General features: G+C 43.5%; 1 protein-coding gene across 5 annotated transcripts in view; it reads right to left on the reverse strand.

The window, feature by feature from the left end:
• Positions 1–19,556, reverse strand: part of Lrrc8d (leucine rich repeat containing 8 VRAC subunit D) — a 106,035-nt gene that overhangs the window by 59,832 nt on the left and 26,647 nt on the right. The gene's annotated exons all lie outside the window — the stretch shown is intronic.

A 19,556-nucleotide genomic window follows, 5' to 3' on the forward strand; every position in this document is an offset into this window, starting at 1 on the left:
CAAATCTGTGGTTCATGTCAATGTTAACCCAAAAGAATCTGGTCTAAATGCACACTGGACCCAGGAAACAAGTCAACCCAGGCTGACCTCAAACTCAATGTAGCTGAGGGTGGCCTTGAACTTCTAATCCTCCTGCCTCCATCTCCAGAGTACTGGAATCACAGCCATGTACCATTACTGCTGACTTATATGATGTTGTGGATGGGCATGGGCCCCATATGTGAAACACTCTACCAACTGAGCTACATCCCCAGCCCTGGCAATTCTTATCAATATGGTACCCAGGCTTGTGTTTATGATAGTAAAAATGCCAAGAGCTCCTCATCCTCAATGGCAAGTATGCTACTGAGCAAAGTACAGACAATGACAATAAAGTGTCACCATGAGAAAACTGAGTAAACTGAGGCACGGTACATAGACTGTTAGTGTTCAGGCATCTGTACTGGCCTGCCCTTGGAGTTCTGACAGGACAGGACACGCCCTCGGCTGCAGCCACTAAGAGCACCACCTGTGCACATTCACCATGTTCCATTTTAAATGGGCCCAGCTCACTTCCCATCCTCCCTCCCCCTCTGCTTCTCTGTTTCTCCCTCTCTTTTTCCCGCCTTCTCTCTGCCTCTTTCTCCTCTTTCCTGCTGCTCCTGTCCCCAGAGGCCAGTTTCCTCCTTCCCCATTCCCTTAATAAAAGATCCCTCTGCTTGAACCCTGTCGCCTGGCATCTTTCTCACACCACTGTTTTAAATTACAACACAGACGATGATGAAAGGACAGGCAAAAACATACCCAATCACACAGTCGCCTACAACAAGGTCAAAACGAGAAGGGACCACAGACGATTAGACTTTAGCAGTTCACCATGACAAGAGGCAATGGCAGGCAAAGGAGCGTTTGAGTCACCTGTTGGCTCCCACCAACAATCTGATGCTTGGCTACAGGCTGAAACTCAAAAGAGTGCTTCTAGGCTCTTAGAATTAAAAGTAACAAATGCATTCCTGTCCCCAGTTCTAACAATAACAATTTTGTATCTTGTATAAGTGTTTCCTTTTGCTTTTGTGAGACAAGGTTTCATTATATATCTCAGGCTATCCCCAAACTCTGCCATCTTCCTGCTTGCTGGGATTACAAATGTGCGCCCCTCACCCCTCTCTTCACTGCTACCTTGGAATGAACAAGACTACTGGATCACTACCCAGAAAATTATCAGCCATTAAACACATCAAAATTACTAAAACAAGGACATTCATGGGCAGCACTGTGGTCTGATAGAGTCTAGCAGTCCTCAGGAAGCAACCTTCCAGACTACAGTGCAACTCTGAATTTAAGACAAGCATTATTGGTACTATCACCAAGTTCAAAGGACTCATATGTACCAAGTGTATGTATACTGGAGACCAAGGCAACAACTTTAAGCTTCCAAAAAACCCAACATGGGTGACTTCACTTGGCAAAATACATTTGTCACATTTACGTTTGCTTCAGTTTTCATGGTTTAAATTGTTTGCACTTACTTTGATTTTTCCAAATGTTTTAAATATTAAGATTGCACTTACTCTTTTCTATTGTGTTTATTTATTCAGCATATATGTGCATGCATAAGCGTGCCAATCTGCCTGCCCCAACATGGGTGATGGAGAGGTCAGAGGACAACTTATAATAGGCTCTCCCTTTTCATGATGTGGAAACACCCCCAACACACACGTGTGCGCACACACACACTCACACACTGAGGGAAGGGGAGCTCATCAGGCTTCTCAGCAGGGACTTTTTAACCTGGTGAGCCCTTCCTGGGCAGGGGTGGGGGGCCCAGAGGAAGGGTCTTATTATGTAGTCCAGGCTGGCCTTTAACTCATCATCTTCCTCCTGCCTGTACCCACAGGCAGTCTCCCAAGTGTCTGTACCACATGCCTGGCTTCAAATGTCTTAACATTACTGGCTAAAGCACATCCATCTCATATTTGCACATATTTAGTATAATAAGTAAAATAAGAAGCTGGTTATGTATGTATGTATGTACATATGTGCATATGTAAAAGCTTTTAAAGGAAAGTCATTCATAGGCCATTTGATAAGCACTACATAAAAATGGGGGGTTTGGCTCATGTTCATTTATTCAAAGAACATTTATCTTACTGTGTGCTCAACTTCAGATACAATGTGGGCACAAAACAAACATGGTTAAGCTCTCTTGGAACTTGAAGTCTATTAGAAAAGATGAACGGAATACACATGCAATGTGGGGACACTGTCCAGTAAGGAAGGTTTCGTGAAGAAGGTGGCATTTAAGACAAAAGGGTGAAATGGGAGGAAGCTAGTTCAAAGAGAAGCAGCAGAGGGAAGGGGACAGAGCAGCAGCTTTGGACTGGAGACACAGGCAGGGGCTTCCACACAAGGCCTTCTGCGAGGACACTGATTTCTTAGGAAATCTGAGAACCAAGGAAAGCACTGAGGGGGAGTCTGGAGGTCAGAGGTCAAAGGAGGCAGGAGGCTGTAGAGACTAGAGCTGTGGGAGGACTTGCCAGTGGCTTTAAATGGAGTTAAGAACACAGGGCGTAGCAAGGGTAGCAGATGGAATTTGCCATTGTCATGACTTTGGGGATGGCTTCATCAGACCTGACCAGGAGCCCCCAGAGCAACTGGACAAGCTGGGCTTGCTTAGTTCCAGTGCTGGGAAGATGGGGGCAGACAGATCTCTGGCACTCAGTGGCCATTTGCCTAGCCTACGGGAAGTTCCAAGCCACTGAGACCCTGTCTCAAAACCCAAGGTGGACCACACTTGAAGAATGACACCTGAAAATGGTCCTCTGACCTCCACATGGATGTATGCACGCGCGCGTGCGCACGCGCACACACACACACACACACACACACACACACAGTGTGCACATATACTCAGGTAAAAAGAGGTTTGAGAAGACTCGAGTAGACTCAATTTCGTTGCAGGTGGAGTCTAAATGAGAAGGAACGGGAAGCATCTTCCACAGTGGAAGACTTAAAGAACCCTGTAAACCGAAGACCACCTGCACTCAAAGACTGCTTTGTACAAACTGTTGGGGGAGGGAGGGAAGTATTTTTGTTTTCCTTGCAATTTCATACCTCTGCAACTATTATGAAAAAGGATTTTAAAAATCCAAAATTCAATTGCCTTGCATAATCACACCCAGAGGCGGCAATATTCAAAACAAGTCTGTGTTCAAAGTCCTGGTTCAAAGACAACAAAGCAAAATGGGCCTCTTGATCCTCACTGACAGTAGCTCCAACACAAACCCAGGCTTTCCTCAGACCTTTCTCTCGTGGGACAATGGGAAGGACTGACAGCACTTAACTTGAGAGGCCCTGTCTCCCACTTCAGACCCTGAAAATAGAATAAATACCAAACACGCTGGGGGGGGGGGGGGCTCAAGTTCACATAGACATGTACCTGGCCAGCTTGAACCCTGGGTAAAACCTCTCCATGCAAATTTGTCATTTTCTAAGAACAACCAACCCTGGGAAATTTTTCCCATGACCCACCCCCCTCAAGAACATTTTTAATATTTCAAAAATGCGCAAAAACCGGAACAAAGCAATTTTAAAATCTCAAAGGGTCAGAGCCGACTGGGATCAGTTTAAGAATGCATGATACTTGAAAGACACCAAGGCTTTCTTTATAAACATGGCATCTTCACACCAAAGTGCAGAAAAACAAAGGAGGAAACTAAAGTAACACAGGCCACAAAAAATACCATAGGAACAGAGATTCATGTCTGGCCCAGCCTGTAACAGAAAAATCTCAAACAAACAGGCTTGGTCTTCCTGGGCTAAAAGCAAGGAGAATAAAAGGGAAAGCAGGGTTATTTTCAATACCACTGAAGTGAGAGACAAGAGCACTTCAGCAATATCCCAAGTGTTAGGTAGGATTGTGAATTAGGCAAACAGGCAAGAGGGCAATGTCCCCACCTACTACCACACACAGCTCAGGAATCAACATCCACTGCACCGCCCGGGGCACCAACTCCACCTCTTCCCAGTCTCTTGCTGGTGATCGGGTGAATATCTGGTCTACCTAATCAACACTCTGTTGCATACATGTAGTATGAATGTAGTTCCCAAAGGTCCCCAGGTAAGAAACATGATATCACCACTGCTGGTGCTCCCGTTTTACATACAGTAACAGATATGGGGAGAGGTGTGATGCTGTCCCATCAAACAGGAAGAGATACAGAGACCGAACCCACTCTGAAGCAGCTCATCTCAATTGCTTCCTCTATTTCCTTTACTTTCATTAAATGAGGATTTACTATTTCATCATAATAAAGAACCAGATAAGAATTTTTATTTTTAAACAGGCAACTTTTATAAATAGGAACAAGATCTCAAATACAACACCCATGAAATCATAGGATAAAGCAGCTTATCCATGGGAAGGCAAGCACAGGATGGTTGGCTCAAATTCTCTTCCAGCCCACACATGACAGACAGTAAGGGCACAAGGAACATGAAGACTAAGCAGAAACTACAACCGGAGTTCAAGCTCTGGATCTCCCTTGGGATCTCCTTCAGTTTGTAAGCCTATCCTCAGCAACAAGTTGTCACAATGTACACATTTGTTTTTCTTCTTACACAGCTTTTAAAACTGAGTCCACCCCATCATGAGGTCACATAAGTCAATATAGGGGCCACAAAAAAAAAAACAAAAAAAAAAAAACTGGCATAAGCAATGACAGAAAATTAATTCAAAATCAAAACTATGATGAATCCAGGGTACTTCAAGGCAATTTGGGCTGTGACTTTGCTGGAGCCTTGGCTCTGAACATACACACACATTTACACACATTTTTATTGCATCTGTAGTTCATATGTTGTCACCCCATACGATATCAGCATAGACTATCACGTGATGAACTGTGCATACACAAAGTTGTCACCCTTACAGAAACAATCACAGAAAACAGTTGAAGCTTCTAATATTTTCCACCAGATCGCTGCATGTACTGCCTTTGTCTATCCCTGAATGTTATTGTGTTAGAGTGTTTGGCTTTTAAAAATGTTATTTGAGTTGCTTGCTTCAGTTTCACAAAAATTGTTGCATGAATTTTTGTTTGGGAGTAGGACAAAATTTCCAGCAATTTTTTTCAGAAAGTCATTCAGCATACCTCTGCCTCTTTGTGCTACATATTCATGAGAAATTAATATTAATCTCAAAGAAGTAATAGATTCTGGAAAACAAGGAGCAGGGGTGTAGAATGAGAAACTCCAGAATCACAAAATCATGTGGAAGGTGTAACTCCACAGAGCTTTACAAATACATAAAGGTCACATGTCGCTTTATCCCTTTTAATGAGGGAGTAATAATAAGAATCAACCTTACTTTCTGATAGAGACACACTAATGCCACATGGGTGCTTCCCTGGGCTGTTGCAGCACAAAGCTTGTGACCGTCAGTTGTCTGTACATACTCCATGACACGGAGACCCAAGTGGACACTCTACCGCCTGAAGTTTCCATTCTTTCTACTTCCTGGACAGAATGGGTTCCTCAGCAACAGTGCACTGAGGCCGTGCTTTGGAGATCTGTTCCTTGTCAGAAGCTCGAGTTCCTGTCCATACTTCACCTGCTTTATCTTGGAGGATCACCTTTAGCAAATGAGATTTCCCAAAGTAATGTGAAAATGGAAAATGCGGAATGTTGAAAGAATCTCAAAGAAAATCTAAACAAGCAAATCAGTGAGGGTAGGGAATGGCAGACACCTTAATCCTGCACCCAGGAGGCAGAGACAGGTGGATCCCTAAATTTGAGGCTAGCCTAGTCTACATAGTAAGACCCTGTCTCAAAAATACAAGCCAAATAACTAGACTTGTTCAGAACAGTAAAGAGCTCTGGGGCTAGAAAACTCACAGAAGAAAAAAGAGAAAGACAAGACAGGCAAGCCTGCCTTGTTGGTCATTTCACAAGGGACAAGCTGTGGTCAAACACATCTCTAAGTTTTACCATAAAAGGTTTAATTCATAATGTTACTGGTTGAAGAGAGATTAGAGAGGGCAGAGGTGTTGATATCCTCTACAAAAGCATAAATTGCACATTTTCTGTACCTTGGAATGGTGTAGGACTGACTGCCCAAACATTGTGCCCAAATGGGAAGTTCACCTGATGATCGACCTTCAACTCAAACTCCTGGCTCCATCCATAAAGTAGGAATAAAACTTGGGTGACTATGTTTTGAAATTGTAAAATGTTCTGCTTTGGCAAATGCACGAATTACTACCTACAAATTAACACTGAAAATGGAAAAGAACTTTAATTTGGAAAATTCTAAAATAGCTTATTTTATTACACCAGCCGTAAATAAAAGTTTATAAGTACATTAAGGCTAAAATTATGAAGACAATTTTGAGGACCCTGCCAAGGTAATTTTTGTTATTTTAAAATTTTTACTCTGGTTTTCATAATGCACTATTTTAGTATCTGGAGCTCATACTGGGCATCTGTGGCAACACAGACCAAAAGATCTCTTCCCTCAAAGGGTGAATGATTAGAGCAGGCAGGGAAGCTCAGCAAAACAGCGTATGAAAGGAGAAGCAGAAATTAGTGCCCACTGACCCATCCCTAAGAGCGGTCATTACAGCATTAAGCCTCACACATACTAGAGCAAAGGGAACCTGTCCCCTGCTGTTCTTCGGGGGTGAGAGCACGGGCTGCAGACTGCCCTGCTCTGCATTCAACACAACAGGTTATTTCTCTCCCCTTCACAGCCTTAGCCCCAGCCAGGTTCTCACTCTGATTATCACAGCTACAAACAGCAAGTTAAACATGGCAAGGGGAGAAAGTAGGGGCAGCAATGGCGACACCAGTCCCCAGAGCCTTCACGGGTGCTCTGACTATCACATCCATGTTCAGAAGTGAGTCAAATTCACTGCCCTCACTCCCAGCTACCGAACAGTGTGATGGGATTTTATTACAAACAACAAAGCTCATTAACACGTCAATATCTCTTAAAGTACCCCAGGAACTCACTCACTTGTAAAACATCTACTATGAAAGTAGTATAAAGAAAAATTGTTACATTCTGCTCATAATCCCTTACATGGCAATTATTCATATATATGTGAGCCTAGGCAACAGCTGTAGTTCATGCTTGTCTGCCATATATGTCATACATATATGTAGCAACATATATGGTCACCATTTATCTGCTTGTACTGCGCCATGCTACTTTTCCTAAACCTTGTTTGGATCTGCTTTGTATCAGACACTGAAATAAATTCAGAAAACACAATCAACAATACCAGAATAACAGCAATCACAATTTTCCCAAACATTTCCTTTTCTTGATCTCCAGACAGCCTCCCATCAGACAGCTATTAGTCCACCCACACTTTCCATAAGCAATCCCCGCACCTGACTCCCCCACCAGGCTCAGGCCAGCAAACCACCAGCTGCATGTTTATAAACAACTAAACAGTTAAAAGTTTCATTTGAAAAGCTACGCTTTATTGTAGCTTTGGAACATTCTCATTGTTCTTCAAAAGACAAGAAAGAGGCATAGGGCAGTTGTGTGTGGGGAAAATTCCCAATGATGCAGAAAGAAAGTGTCAGTGAACTCTGCTAGGAAACCTCCTTCCATGCCTTGGAGTGAATTGATTCCCAAGTCATGCTTAGGGTTCACTCTTGCTATACAGGCTGAGAAGGAAAAGAACAGGCAGGGAGTGATAAAACAAAAGCCACCAACTCTGTCTTCTCGTGCCCAGACAGAGGAAGGAGGTGGTGTGAGACTGTGTCCTCATCCCAACTCCAGGCAGGCAGGTGCACATTTAGAGCCAAGGAGATTCTTCTCCGTATGCTTTGTAGCGGTTTACCTCTTTTCTTCAAAATAAAAAGATGTAACAGCTGATTATTTTAAAAACTCTGATAATACAGTAAGCTCTTTTTTTTTTTTTTTTTTTTTTTTTTTTTTAAGAAACAGAAATTATCTATAAGGCTAGAGGTTCAGTTCCCAGCACCCATTTTGGGCAGCAAACTTCAGGTCCCGGAGATTTGATGCCTTTGGCCTGCACATACACAGATATACACACATAATTAAAAATACACCTTTCTGAAAACCATTTATAACTTTGCTACTGAGCAACAACTACTTTTAATGTATTCATGGACATCCCTTTCAAATTTTATTCTATGCATTTCACAGATATGTAATCATCTTTCCTCTTAAAAAGCTGAAGTCAGTGGCCAGCATGGTGGCTCAGTGGGGAAGACACTTGCTGCATAAGCCTGATGACCCGAGTTTGATTCCCTGAACTGGTGTGAAGGTGTGAGAAGATCTGACTCCACAGGGTTATCCCCTGACCTCCATACATGCACCATGACATTCCTGAATGATGTACACACATGGGCACATGTACACACACATACACACACAGAATGAATATACCCATGGCCGGGTCAAAGACCCTAACCTAAGGGAACAAAGTCCTCCTCATTCAGGTTCAGTGGCTCAGTGGAATTGAAAGGCCTTCCCCTGGTCCAACTACAGATGCCCAAAGTGTGTGCAGAAAACAGCAACCAGAGCTGCCTCCTCCAGCATGACCACAGTTAAAGATGGCTCCTCCAGGAACCTTCTGAGATGAGCTAGCCCATTTAATAACATTGCTGAGCTTCCAGTCTCCAAGACCTCCATTCTGTCAGAATGCAAGGCCCGCCAGCTCCCAGCTGTTCTGTATATGAGTCAGTCTGCCATTTCTTCACTCCCTTGCCCTAGTCAGGTCAAGCCTGAAGCTGCGCACATCACTAATAACAATAATAATGATAATAAACTAAGGTGGGGTCAGTCAGCCATAAATTCTAAGGCAACTCCTGAACACTCTTAAAAAGAGTCTGGCTGGGTGTGGCAACATGTGACTATTCCCAGAGGCAGACAGAACAGCATCGTGAACAATCTGAACAACATAGTGAGAAACAACAAAACAAACAAAAAGCATGGAAGACAGAAAGGGGGTAGCCAAGATCAAAAGTAACAACTGAACAGCAATCACAAATATGGTAAATACTAACCCTTCACCACTGATCCCATTAAATGTGAATGACTTGAATATACTTAAATATACTGCACTGGTAAAGTAGGAAAAAAATTATGTCACTGGGCAGTGGTGGCACATGCCTTGAATGCCAGCATTTGAGAGGTAGAGGCAGGAGGATCTCTGTGTTTGGGGCCAGCCTGATCTACAGAGAGAGTTCCAGAACAGCCAGAGCTGCACAGAGAAATCCTGTCTTGAAAACAAACAAACAAACAAACAAACAAAAAAAATTCTGTCCACAAGAAACACAAGGCGGGTCAAAACTAAAGATCCTGAGAGATGGACATTAGCCTTGGCCAGTTTGATCTCTGTTTTTTCCCATCTTTGCCTTTGCTTTCCATGCCAAGGATGGACCAGGGTCTCATACATGCTACCCACATGCTGTACCACTGAGCCAAATCCTGTTCTCTCTACCCTTTCTTCAAAGACAAATGTGTGTGGGGGGAGGGTAGGGGTTAATCTAATGAGAGCATAATCCTACAAAGGTGCCAAATACATGTAATATTCCCAGTATAAACTGTCTGACCTACGGCACACTTTGGATAGAACAGACCACACATTCTGAGATGAATAATAATACCCATGTACTCTTGTCTCTGAAAGGGTTAACAAGCATCCTACTCCTGTACAGTTACCGCCAGACTCCTTTTCAGTGGTGCTGAGCGCTTTACCTGCTAACCTTTTCCTACTAGAACAGGTGTGAAACAATTTACTGGGTTATAGAGCGCAAGTTCAAACAGATGCCTGTCTTCGTTACTATTCTATTTCTTTAAAGAGACACCATGGCCAAGGCAACTCTTATGAAAGAAAACATGTAATTAAGGGCTTGCTTATGGTTTCAGAGTCTACTATCAACATGACAGGGAGCATGGCAGAAGGGATGGTGCAGAAAGTGGGTAAAGTTTCATTCTTTGGGTGTGTGTGTGTGTGTGGGGGGAGAGAGAGAGAGAGAGAGAGAGAGAGAGAGAGAGAGAGAGAGAGAGAGATAATGATGAAGGATGGGATGTTTCCCCATTGAGATAAGCCACACCAATCAATATCTTAGAAACAGACTCATAGGAGACAGCCATTGACACCAAGACCATCTGAAGCACACCTGAGGCATGCTTCCAAGTCATACATATATTCTCATACTTCATGCCAAACCAATACATAAACAACAACACTAGTATAAGACTTGACTTTCTGAGGTTATAGAAATGACTGGAAACCTCCCGTTGGGTGACTATGCTGGAATCTTTGATCCCTGCTGTCCTGAGTTCACGCTCAGCTACTTAGTTTATTTAGAGAAAGCATATCCTTCCTGTTGTTTCTCAGGAAATGGGAAAACACATTTAGAGAAGACGGTTTAAGTTCAAGATGAAATGGTTCTCATCTTTAAACTACGCCTCACTTTGAAGAATGTTTAATTATGAAGGAAAGTAAAAGTTTGAGAAACTAGGCAAGTGGAGTGGAGACAGAATAGTATTTTCAGCCCTAAAAGAGTTGAGTTTTTTTTCTGCTACACCCTGTTTCTTCCTGTGGAGGATTTTCCAAGCACTGAGTTGTATAACGGTGGTGTAATGTCGGGAAGGAAGTGCCCAGGTTTCTGGGATCTCTAAGAGCCTAAAGATTAGAGGCTTAATTGTAAAAAGAGTGTTCTATCACCTTCATAGCTTGTTAAGTTATTACAATAATCTCCACAGCCACTTACCTGACCTGGATTCACCCTGTAATACCAGCCACACCTCCGGGGCTCTGGGGGGTTAGCTCCATTCTTAAAGGGCAGCTGCAGATTGAAGCATATCACACAAGAGGAACACACAACACTCACAGCTTCGCCCTCCTGTCAAGCCCTGAGCTCTCCCCCACTGATGCCCAGGCCCACAAACAAATTATCTGCAGCTGACCGATCTTAAGTTGAAAACCCCTAAAGACATGGGCCTAAGAGCAGTGTCTTGTCCCACTCTGCTCCATTAGGTTTTTCTCATGCTGCCCAAGTCTCCCTGGAGTCCTGGAGCTACAGGAAATAAGAAGATATAAAACTTAACTTCCTCCACTACTAGACAGGAAAACCGAAGCCTCATGAGGTGAGCGATTTCCCTGCAACTACCACTCAAATTTCTTAACGTTCAGTTTTGGCTCCCCATCTTGTTCATCCTCCTTGCTCCCACAATCCCTAGGGTTCCTCCAATCTCTAAACTCGACATTCGGGCAACGCCACAGTGTTCTATTCGAAGCTCACGTGCTGTCATCCAGAGAAAACAAACTTCACAGTCAACATCTAATGACAGAACTGACAGAACCCTAAAGAACGTACAGCTTGGGTGGGCAAGATGCCCCAGTGGGTAGAGACAATTACCGCCAAGCCTGAAGACCTGCACGCGCACATACACAATAAACAAATGTAATAGAACACACCCATTAACCCTTGATCCTCCCTGACCAGTGACTCCTTCACCTGAGCTAACTTCTGAATATCTGTCTCGAGGTCCCTGGCAGCAGACTTCATCTGTTCCCCTGCTAATCCCCCAGCCACAGGGGTAGATTTCTCAGCTTCCTTCCCCCACCCATCTGCACATTCAGCTATATTCACATGGAGCCCTCATCCCGTCCAAAGAGAATGGCTGTCCTGACATCCCCCCCTGGGACAACCCCACCATTCATGTGCATGCCACTGAACATGCCTAGGTTTCCCAAACCTTTCCTGTAAATTAGTCCCTCTCTTACCCTCAATCACATTTCTCAACCAACCAACCAAACATAAATGTTAGCCATCCACGCCTTTAATCCTAGCACTCGGGAGGCAGAGGCAAGCGCATGTCTGTGACTTCGAGGCCAGCCTGGTCTACAGAGCATGTTCTAAGCCAGACAGGAATACATAATGAGCTCCTGCCTCAAAAGAACTGAAAGAAATGAGCTCCAATCACCACGTGTGCTTCACAAACAAGGACACACATATGTGTATACACACACTCTGCTTCTCATTGCCTATTTTCTTCACCTGAGTTAAAGTTACATGTAACTCTCCTAACTACCAACTAAATAGCTGACCAAACCTAGTTACCTCTGTTCTCTTATAATAATAATGTTCCCATGTCCCAATCCTGGTGACCTGGCTGCTTACTGAGCTCCAGACACTACGTATGAACAGGACAATAAGCAATTCTTTCATGGAGGTTATTGTTAGGATTATATGACTAAGTGCTTTCTGTTTGTTCACTCTGTCTTTGGTCCTTTGGCCGTGCCTGGAGGATGTCAATTACATCTGTGGCTAGGCTGATCTGGTCCAGCCATGTGTAGCTGGCACTGTCTTCACATTCCTCCTGGGGCCCACACTTCTCAATGTCCTACAGACACCCCAGCTTCACTTCAAACAAATTGTCAGGGCCAGCGAGATGGCTCAGTAGGTAAGGCCACATGCTGCCAAGTCAGTCAGCCTGCGTTCAGGCCCCCTGGAACACAGACGAAGGGAGAGAACAGATGCCTGCAAGCTATCCCTCGACCTCCACATTTACACTGTGGAGAATGAGACTCCTAACTCCCAAGAACTCAATAAATAAGTGTGAAAAAGGTTTTTAAACCAAGTCACCGTTCTCTCCATACTTATCCTCCTTTGGTTTTCTGTCCTCATTAACAACATCTCAGTGATAGTTTCCAATCAGAAAACTCTCTCTGCCCTTCTTCTACCCCAGCACAAACAATTCTTTCTCCTAACGATTTCTCCAGTCTGTCCTCTCTCCTCTCTGCTGTCCCCTCACTTCAGCTGAAGATCACATTACCTCTGCTGGTCACCGAGGGCTGCTGCAGCACCCCTCAATTTGTGCTCCAGGCCCCACACCTTAAACAGAGCATTTCTCTAAGGTCTGAGATTCCACAATGCTGTTAGGATAAAGCCCACACTTCCAGAATGGCATGGAGGACCCTGGGTGTGAGCTGAATGAAGATTACGAAGAAGAGATGTCTCTGTTCTCCTCCCATCTCATCCCAATCACTTCACTCTGGGCCACCAACACACTGGTTCTGTCTGTCTCTCTAAACCATGGCTACTCCATCAGGACAGCTTTGCTCTGCTCAGCCTGGTAACAAATGTTCACACCAAACACCAAAATCAACTTTTAGGGATTCTTCCCTTCACAAAGGGGAAAGCACAAAATCAGTTTATGTTCTGCTCTGTCTGTTACCTGTCACAGTGCCCTGTTTTCTGTTACCGGTCATAGTTTCCTTCTCTGTTACCTAACACAGTGCATCCTACTCATCTGTGTGTCTTAAACTCTTAAATCTGGCCAGCAGTGCATGAGTCTATCTTGTGGCCTGATTCTAGATAGTGATTTATGTACCTGTCTTCTGAGTTCAGGCACTTTCTGATTCTCCATTGTAGCCTCTGAACTTAACACAATGTCAGGTACCCAAGAGCTAAGAAGACAGCAGAAGGGGAACTAAGATTTAATAGTTTGGAGTTTGGAAAATATCTGTAGACTGGTGCAGTAGCTGGGATACTGATTATATTAGGATAATGAATACAAGTGGGGGTTAATAGGAAAGGTGGGTCTGACGGCTGATGAGAATAGCATAGAAGAATCTGAACTCAAAATGAGAAACCCTGGTGCTGATTAAGTCCCCCACAAGTGCTACAGGCCATTATAATCACTCAGCCAAACAGATGATAAATCCTGTTTAAAGCCCATTAGTGGGAGAATGATTCCAGCAGAGAGATTGGTTTTATCTGTCTAAGCAGGTTCAGGAGTCAGAACATTCACTGTTATAATTTTATCAGACTTACTACAAGCTTAGTCATCACCATTAATTCAATAAAAATTAAAACTCTCTCGTTGGATCCCTCTCTTATATTATCCTAAGAATCAGACAAAGAGTTGGGGTGTAGCTCAATTGGTAAAGCTCTGTGTTCGAACCTTAGAAGAGCATTCACTGGGCATGATGGCACAAATCTTTAGCCCCACCCCTTGACAAATGGAGGCATAAGAACCAGATGTTCAAGATCATCTTCAGATGTATCGTTTGTTTAGGGCCATCTGGGCTACACGAGACTCTGTTTCAAAACAAAAAAAACTAATGCCAGGCGGTGGTGGCACACACTTGGGTGGCAGAGGCAGGGGCAGGTGGATCTCTGAGAGTTTGAGGACAGTTTGCTCTACATAGTGAGTTCCAGGACAGCCAAAACTACATGGTGAGATCCTGTTTCAAACAAACAAAAGCAAATAAACAAAAAACAAAAACCATGAACCTGTAATTCATATAACCCTAGAGCAGATGGGAAAGGACACCACCATTTTTGGCCTAGAATACCTTGCCATGCAATATTCAGCAAGGTTAAACTTACTTATTTGGTGAATTCAAATTTATTTATAATAAAAATCCAAACAATGTATATTGTACTTTGTCCTGGAAGGCAAAAGCTTACTTCTCAAATAAAATAACTAGTATTCAGTGTGTTATACATTGAAGAAATGAGACCTTGTGGACTGAGAACACACTGGCACAGGGGAAACTTGGAGAGAACCAGGCTGAAACCGATGCTGTTTTCCCAGTAATAAAGAGACATCTATAATTAACAGGCTTTCAAGGGTATGCTCCCAAGTATTACCACATCATACCTCATAAAACATTCAAAACCACCCAAGCTACACGAGCTCACCCAGGGCACTGAGGAAAAAGAGAAGCTCCTAAGTGAGGTACCACTGCCCTACAATGAGGACCAGTGTGAAAGAGGGCCCCAGCTGTCCCAAGCAAACAAGGGCATAACAAAGTAATGCTAGAAGTAAGTTGCCATCAAACTACAGAACGTTCCACATCAGTAGACACATCTAGAAAATGTATCTGTGTGTGCCTGCTATAACTACAGCTTAATTGGTAGAGTGTTTGCCTAGCATGTAGAAAGCCCCCAGTTTGATCAAGGCACTGCATGGACCAGGCGTGGTAGAACATGTCTGTAATCCCAGCCCTCAGGAGGTGGAGGCAGGAGAATTAAAAGCCCAAATTTATTGTTCGCTACAAGCTGGAGGCCAGCTAAGGATACCGTAGAGCCTGTCACAAATAAAACCAAATAAGAGTAAAGACATGCAAACAAAAGCAAGTAGTCTGCTTTAAAACAGTCTGAGAGCAGGTATAGCTCAGAGGTGGGAGGCTTGCTGTCATGTGGACAGCCCTTGGTTTTATTCTCAGTATCACAAAAACCTAAATTAACAAACTTAAACCAGGTATGAACTTCTTAAGTTACATTAATGTTAATTATGCTAACCAGATTAAGTTATATACATGCATCTGTTAACAATGAAATTGTGTATTGAAGGCCCAAGAGCACACAGAAGTCAACTGAACAGAATCCATGCTTCCACAATGACCACAGAAGTGCAGAGTGGATTATATGATAAAGTATGGTGGAGGGAAATCACTCAAATAAATAAATAAATACACGACCCTTTAAAACAAAAATGGGTTCATGATCAGCAGGGCCAAGTAGCACCCATCTATAACCCTAGCACTCCAGCTGTGTGGGCAGGAGGATCAGAGGTTCAAGGACATACTCAACTACATATTGAGTCTGAAGCTAGCCTAAGCTAAGTGAGCCTTTGTCCTTTGCTCTTTTTTTCCTGAGACAGGAAAGCGTAACCCTGGCAGTCCTGGAACTCACTCTTGTAGATCAGGCTGGCCTCAAACTCAGAGTGAAATCCACCTGCCTCTGCCTCCTGGATGCTGGGATTAAAGGTGTGCAGTGCAACACTACCGTCGGGCTATGAGACCTTGTGTGTGTGAGTGTGTGAGTGTGTGAGTATGAGCGTGAGTATGTGTGTGAGTGTTTATCTGTGTGTGTATGAGTGTGAGTGTGTATGAAAGTGTGAGTATCTGTGTGTGAGAGTATGAGTGTGTGAGTGGGAGAGTATGTATGTCTATGTGTGTGTGTATCTGTGTGTGTGTGTGAGACAGTGTGTGTGTGTGTGTGTGTGTGAGACAGTGTGTGTGTGTGTGTGTGTGTGTGTGTGTGTGTGTGTGTAAGTAGGTACAGTTCTGGAAAGTAATGAGATGTATGTACATACCAAGTCATGGATACAAACATATTATTAAATAAAATATTTTTTCTTAAAGAGCAACAAAGGATTCATTCATTGAACATGTCATATACTCCATGAAAATTCTTTCAAGGAAAAGGAAGCCTCAACAGAGAAGAAGGAGATCCTAAACACATGAAAAAATGCTCAGGGAGAGGGCAATTAATTAATGAAGAAACCTCAGCGTCAACAGAGATCACAAAAAAGGCAAAAAATTGAACTATCAGGTCCAATTAAAGCCAGTTAACAACCACGGGAAATTTGCTAGTAAAATAAGTCACTATGGCTGCTAGATTTTATAGAGAGACATAAAGTCATTTATGACATAGAGAAAGAAGGTCCTAGAGGAACAAGAGGTGCTGGCGGGTAGGGGCAATGAAAGGAAGGGTGGTGGCAGGACAGAAAGATCAGCAGACACTCTTGCATGAAAACTGACATTACACGTTGCCAGGTGTGGTGGCTCAGCACTCAGGAGGCAGAGGCAGGTGGACCTCAACGAGACCAAGGCCAGCGTGGTCTATATAGCAAATAAGGCCACTTCCCAAAAATAACGAAAATGTCATAATGGGGCACTGGTGGGGATGAGAAGGCGACATGTACACAATCCCTAATAACATCAGCACAAGATGTGCTGTAACCCAGTAAGACCACTCTGCACCCAGCTGTATGGAAACTCACCCAGCTGGACAGGTGGCTCAGCATTTAAGTGCTGCTCCCACATGGTGGCTCACAATCACCTGCCACTCCCGTTCCAGGACACCCAATGCTCTCTGTAGGCCTCTGTGAGCAAACCCCCACCCTACCCACACACACACACACACACACACACACACACACACACACACACACACAGAAAATAATAAGTCTTTTTTAAAAACCGAGGCCAATAACTCTATACACCCTGGATCCTGAAAGAAAAGGAAATGCATCTATGAAAGTCAAAACTATTTACAAAAATACTGGCTACCCCAAAACTCTCTCAACATCTGTACTCTCATCAAGGGCACGTCAGACTAGACAAACCATGATCTCTGCTTTCTACAGATTATAGTTAAGGGGAGAGACAGAGAGAACAAGCAGGAGGTAGGGAGGGGATGTTTAAGATTGGGCTTCCACAAATCTGGAATAAGCCAGATTTGTCTATATAAATCACAATTCATGCCTACCTGTTTCTTTTCCTAAACAAAGTCATTACCCAGCATGCACAGTACCAAGAGAACCAGAGATCATCCATACAAATGTCTGGAAAGCATATGGGACATTAAACTAATAGGGGAAGAATACACACACACAACAAGGTCTCAGTGTGTAGTCCAGGCTAGCTCCAAACTCACACCATCATGCCTAGCCTAAGAAATCTTTTTGTTGTTGTTTTGTTTTGTTTTTGTTTTTTTCACTAAAGGACTTCATGTACTAACCCTAGTAGTCTTCGTTGACCCACTTAACCCATATCAAGCAGAACAGTGACAGAATTGCCTTAATAGCCAGAGAGACTGATTCAATATGAATGTCTACATTTTCCCCACTGCAGAGCACGAATAAATAATAGGACTCTTTGCACGTGCTTAACACACAACACACTGTGAAGATTACGGGTGAGACACGCTTGGCTTCTGGGAAATGAATACAAGGCTGGCATGGAGGAGGCAGCTAAGACAGCAGTGACTCTGCAGGTGGTGTCCCAGTCCTAGCACACACAAGGAAGGGATGTTCAGGTGGGCAGGGGTAGAGGGTAAGAAGAAACCCATTACCCATGACTGAGTAACTATAAGACTTCAAAATTGACCATGAAAAGCAACCTGGAAAGAAGATTGGGTCTGAAGTCAGGACTTTGCACATCCTTGTTCTCATGAACAGCAAAGGAAAGAAAATCACACCCAGGAATCCTTACCATTTGAAGGGCAAGGTACTATGGATATGGCCACTCTTCAGTCTGAACAGTAGGTCCTGGGGGGACCCCATGCCCTGAATTATTGCCTCATACTCAGAAGCTCCACGATTTTACAAACACAGACAGCTGTGGTCACTACTCTTTAGCTAGTCAAGTGCTATTAAATAACTATGTCAACACAGATGACAAAAAGTCTAAATAAGTCAAGACCTTTGAAATCTACTAGTAAACTAGAAATATCCTGATTTTTCTAAGAGTTAAGAACCAATGAAATACAATTTCTGACAGAGACAATAATTTTTACTTTATAATCCACGTGATGAAAAGTAAGACAGGTTTGAAATAATGAGAACCTTAGCTTGCCTTTCTCCCCACTGCAAATCCACTCTTGACCACTAACTTCTCCTTGGCATTTAACATCAAAGCCTTCATCCTCCGCCTCTCTGCTGGAAGAGACAAACCCTCTTCTGAAGCAAGTCCTCCATACAGGCAGAAATGGCAGTGCCTGGCATTTAAGGAAACCTGGAGTCATCCATTCCCTCTTCCCCATCTTCTCCCTAACATTCAACAAAGCATTACAGAGTCAGAATTTTAGACCACTAAAGACACGAATATCTTATGGATCATTTCCCAAAGAAAATGTGCCACCAATTTTAATTAGCATCTTTCTCTTAAGCAAAGCCTCAAATTTAAGTAATGCAAAGGTAATAAAATAAACTTATTTCCACATAACAACCTTTGCATCCCAGGTCAGCCTCCAACTGCCATCTCACTTAGGTGGTTTTACCTTCCCAATACTGGAATTATAGGTGTGCATCACCACCACACACAATTGACACAGAGCTTAGAATCAGACCTAGGGCTTCTTGCACAGTACACAAGCACTCTAAGCTAGACCCACAGCCAGGGACTATACAAAAAAATGATGTCTTAATGTAAAGTTCAATGAGTTTACCCTTGGTTTTCTATAATGTGAACTTTTCATCAGGTAGGAGAGTTGGAGTATGTGTCACGGCTACAGGGAGAACCACACACCAGGTATGGACTGACTGAGCTCCTGAGATACAAGCCAGAGAGGGTTCCCTTTTAATACTGAAAGCTTGTCCAGTGCTGACCTCACTCCCCAAAATGATACATGCTCACTGACACCTGAGATGAGACGCTGCAGATTAAAACACCGTATGAATGTTGAAGAACATAAATACATTCATGCAAACATGACTAGACCTAGTGATAAGACATGGAAGAAGAGGCAATGCCTTCAGCTCTAAGCCAAGTCTAAACAGAGAAGAAGGAGAAAAGACTAGAACTGGGGAGCATCTGATCTAGGGACAAAGGGCCACTTGATTTAACACGGCTCTCTCTTCCTAAGGCAACAACTTCCCAGACTACCAGAGTGGAGGCCACAAACATAAGAGACTTGTCTAAGGCCCAGCATACCCATGAACTAACACAACCACTGACAAGCTTCTCACAGACCTTACTTCTCTCTCCAGGCATGGACTGTTTCTCCTCGATGTTGCCAGAACCTGATACAGAAAGTAGCCCTGCAAACAGCCAAGGATGCCCAAA

The sequence above is a fragment of the Phodopus roborovskii genome, unplaced genomic scaffold (genome assembly GCF_943737965.1).
Source record: "Phodopus roborovskii unplaced genomic scaffold, PHOROB, whole genome shotgun sequence".
Taxonomy (NCBI): Eukaryota; Metazoa; Chordata; class Mammalia; order Rodentia; family Cricetidae; genus Phodopus; species Phodopus roborovskii.